This window comes from Perca fluviatilis, chromosome 23 (assembly GCF_010015445.1).
Source record: "Perca fluviatilis chromosome 23, GENO_Pfluv_1.0, whole genome shotgun sequence".
In the NCBI taxonomy this organism is placed as follows: Eukaryota; Metazoa; Chordata; class Actinopteri; order Perciformes; family Percidae; genus Perca; species Perca fluviatilis.
This window is the reverse complement of record NC_053134.1, coordinates 23,016,510-23,021,414: the sequence shown is the minus strand read 5'-3', so window position 1 is coordinate 23,021,414 and position 4,905 is coordinate 23,016,510.

The following is a 4,905-nucleotide window of genomic DNA, read 5'->3' as shown; positions in this document are numbered from 1 at the left end:
CCAGTATTGCAATCTCTTAGGCCTACATAGGTGTACTTATATTTAAATAAACACACTGCAAGAGTTTATGCAGTGTCTTTTATTTTACGCATCAATCACCGACAGCCCACCGGCAATATACGCTCCACCGTTGCACACTCACCAATGAAAAACCTATGAGCTACCTAACACCATACTACATAATATACTTTCACCAATCAAGATTTATTAGTTACAGTGCCTTGCGAAAGTATTCGGCCCCCTTGAACTATTCGACCTTTTGCCACATTTCAGGCTTCAAACGTAAAGATATAAAACTGTAATTTTTTGTGAAGAATCAACAACAAGTGGGACACAATCATGAAGTGGAATGAAATTTATTGGATATTTCAAATTTTTAACAAATAAAAACTGAAAAATTGCGTGCAAAATTATTCAGCCCCTTTACTTTCAGTGCAGCAAACTCTCTCCAGAAGTTCAGTGAGGAGCTCGAATGATCCAAGTTGACCTAAATGACTAATGATGATAAATAGAATCCAGCTGTGTGTAATCAAGTCTCCGTATAAATGCACCTGCTCTGTGATAGTCTCAGAGGTCCGTTTAAGCGCAGAAAGCATCATGAAGAACAAGGAACACACCAGGCTGGTCCGCGATACTGTTGTTGAGAAGTTTAAAGCCGGATTTTGATACAAAAATATTTCCCAAGTTTAAACATCCCAAGGAGCACTGTGTAATAGAGGGTATCAGACCACGCAAATCAGCCGCGCCCTCTAAACTTTCAGCTTACAATGAGAGACTGATAGAGATGCAGCCAAGAGGCCCATGATCACCCTGGATGAATGCAGAGATCTACAGTGAGGTGGGAGACTTGTCCATAGGACAACAATCAGTGTATACTGCACAAATCCTTTATGGAAGAGTGGCAAGAAGAAAGCCATTTCTTAAAGATATCATAAAAGTGTCTTTAAAGTTTGCACAAGCCACCTGGGACACACCAAACATGTGGAGAAGGTGCTCTGGTCAGATGAAACCAAAATCGATTTTGCAACAATGCAAAAGTTATGTTTGGCGAAAAGCAACACAGCTCATACCCTGAACACACATCCCACTGTCAAACATGGTGTGGAGCATATGGTTTGCGCTTTTCTTCAGACAGGAAGATGGTTAAAATTGATGGGAAGATGGATGGAGCCAAATACAGGACCATTCTGGAAGAAAACCTGATGGAGTCTGCAAAAGACCTGAGATCGGATGGAGATTTGTCTTCCAACAAGACAATGATCCAAAACATAAAGCAAAATCTACAATGGAATGGTTCACAAATAAACATATCCAGGTGTTAGAATGGCCAAGTCAAAATCCAGACCTGAATCAATCGAGAATCTGTGGAAAGAACTGAAAACTGCTGTTCAAAACGCTCTCCATCCAACCTCACTGAGCAGCTGTTTTGCAGGGAAGGAATGGGCAAAAGTCAGTTCGATGTGCAAAACTTATAGAGACATACCCAAGCGAACTTACAGCTGTAATGCAGAAAAGTGGCGCTACAAAGTATTAACTTAAGGGGCTGAATAATTTTGACCAATTTTCAGTTTATTATTGTTAAAAAGTTTGAAATATAATAAATTTTACTCTATTGTGTCATGTTGTGATTTTAAAAAATTAAGTTTTATATTCTGTTTGAAGCCTGAAATAAGGTCAAGTTCAAGGGAATATCAAGACGTACTCCATAACCATATACAAGTAGACCATACATGTTATACAATTACTGCTATCACTCCTAAATCCTGAATTGAAAACAAACTGTTGTACAGGAGACATAGCCCATGGAAACTGAAAATACATTGTTTGGCTCATTACTACCTTCTAGATTACAATAAATTATTATTACTGTGTAGAGGAGTGGATGAATGGCTGTACGCGCAGTGAAACTAGTATACAAAGGTTTTCTTATATCCCGTCCAATATTTTGTGCCCGTATATTTGTTAGTCTAACCAACAGGAGGCAGAGAGAGCTAATAAATATGCCTAAGTACTTCTGTGTTAAAGATGAGAGTCAGACCAGGTTAACACATAGCCTTCTTCTGATTACCGAAGGGAAATGAAGTAGTCTAAGTAATGATTTACTCATAAAGGAACTTTGGATAGGCCTAAAGCAACTACTAAAAAAGCACAAGATTGAAGCCTGACCGAGACCCAATTCTAGGCTAATAAATAACACGGATCAGATATTTTCAGATACGCTTCTAAAGATCTGACATGGGTGACATTGCATTATGTCAGTTGCCATCACATCACATAAATAGCCTAACTGTTACCTTTATCTTACGTTAATCAGCACCTGGCCTTTCTAAAACCTTTTAGTTTTCTAGCCATTCCACCACTTTTCTAACTGCCCCCGACTAATGGGAAGGACGGCAGGTGAGATAAGCTAGCCTATTGACACCAGTGTTGGGCAAGTTAATTCCAAAATGTAATACATTATTGATTACTAGTTACTGTCATTTGAGAGTAATTAGTTATATTACAATATTACTGTCTCTGAATTGTAATGCTTAGACTACTTTTGCGTTACTTTCACCAAAATAGAAGCGGGAGTATTTTCTTGGCAGGTAGCTTGTAAATTTCACCACGGGGTCAACAAAGTCTCATCTTTATCTACTTCAATACATCATAATTTATTAATATTATTTTGTATTATTAATCTGACGCTTCAAAGTAACTAAAGATATAAAATAAATAGTTAAGTAAAACGTACAATAGCCTACTTGACTCTGAATTGTGGTGGACTAGAAGTAGCCTAATAAGTAGGATTAAAGTGGAAAAATACCCAATTAAAATTTAATCAAAAGTAGCCGACGGTAGGCTATTGTTACTTTCCATCGCTGATAAAATGTAATATCACGTGTAGCGAGACTAAAATTAATTCCCGACGTTATCGGTCAGTTGCTCGGTCACATTGCTGTCGCCACTGACAGGACACAGATGTTGTCCGTTACCGTCTGGTTCTGGCTCTGACCACAGGGAACAGTTATGGGACAGCTCGCTTCAACACGGCATAAAAAACTCCGGAAAATAATGTCTGTGTCGCAAATGTATCCGTCTCTGCAGTCATTTCAACCACTGAATTGTAACGAGTTACTCCCAACACTACAGCCTGGTTTGTTGAGGCACTGAATTGAATTAAACGCGCGAAGCATTTGGCTAGGAGGGGCAGGTGGGCGGAGGGTTAAAATGCAGCGCTCTGATTGGCCGAAAGCTTTTCACTCCACTGCTCAGCGGCAGAATCAACGTCATAGATGTAGATTGCATAGAAACTGAAACCGGCGAGATGCAACAAAATGCGTACCTAGAGAGTAGCAAATCGTAGTACAAGCATACTTAAGGGTCAAAATGCATGCCGAGTACGAAAAATGCGTACATGTTGTTGGTAGGTCTGGCACTGTTGTACCGGCGCTTAGAGGTCTTCTAAAAGAGCCAGATCTGCCATTGCTGATAAGTGATCAACAAATGACTTCTTCTCCTGATTATATGCTGCACCGCAAGTCCACACTGACTCGAAAACTTGCGTACATGAGTTCAGACAAGACGTGAGAATTTATCGCAGCCTACGTTCACGTTCAAAGTGATAAATGCCGAGCTTTGCGTAGGAATCGGCGTACGCCCGTCCTACGCCTGTTTTAGGTCGTACGCACGCTTCATAAATGAGGGGATCATTGTACTTAAGAAATTCACACGAGGAACTATGTTCATTTTAACAACAGCAATCCTGGACTATAGCGATGCCGGCAGAGCAGACCAATTAGTCAGATCCCTTTGAACGCTATTAGTATAGTTTTATAGTTGTCCTGGACAACTCGCTGTAGCGATGCATGAACGGTGATGCCCAAAAATGTAATTTTGCTTTGGGTTGGTATTGTATCACTAATAGCTGATATCACCTGTCCGTTGTTCAACAGAAGAAGATTAGATTTATTCCAGTTGATTTTATCATGATGATTTAGATGACTGAGCCTTGAGTCTTCAAGGTCAATTGTGGCAAGTAATGGAGAGGCTTGGTTTGTCAATGAATTTGGCTCCCAAACCAAGCCTCTCCATTACTTGCCACAAGTAGTTCCACTCTAGGCGGTCAAAAGCCTATTCCGCGTCCAGTGATAAAACTTCTGCCATTGTTGGAAGGTTTTTGGCTTCTTCTATTACATGGAGTAATCTGCGTATATTGTCTGCAGCATGACGCTTTGATATAAACCCCGATTGGTTGGGATGGACTAGCTTCTCAATAAAGCATTCTGGGGCATAGTGCAAAGACTTTGGAATAGAGCTTAATATCCGTCCAAATGATGCTGATGGGCCTGTAGTTTGAGCACTCCGTAGGATCTTTGCCCTTTTGTGTATGACCCAAATTAGTGATGTGTTGCTGTGAGGCATTTATTTCGGCCAGCGCTTCCTTCACTGCGCTGTAGATAACTGATTTAAGCACACTTAGCTGCTTCTCCAAGACCCGGTGGATTAATTCCTCCATATTAGAGAACGTGTTAACATTTGCCACCACTCCATTAGCCGCAGACACACTAGCGAATTTCTCCAAACGAGTAAACAGCCCAGACGACGAGACCCGCTCTTTCGTGCCTGCAGGAGTTACACCGAGTCACCATGACAACAGACAAAACGATTTGGCGTCTTAGAAAAAGTAATAGACCTGGTTATTTAATGAAATAGGGAGGCGAGTGTAGGAGCTCAGTTTCTCGCAAGCATAGCGGCCACTGGTCACGTGCTTCTCATCCCCCTTCTGATTTTGAGAGACTAATATGTGCATCGGTTGCCGTATGAGCAGGAACCTAATTGAATGTGGCCTCAGTGCCTTGTTTTATTATTCTATTGTATTGACACTGTAAAGTAAATCAATCAATTTTATTTGTCACATGAAAT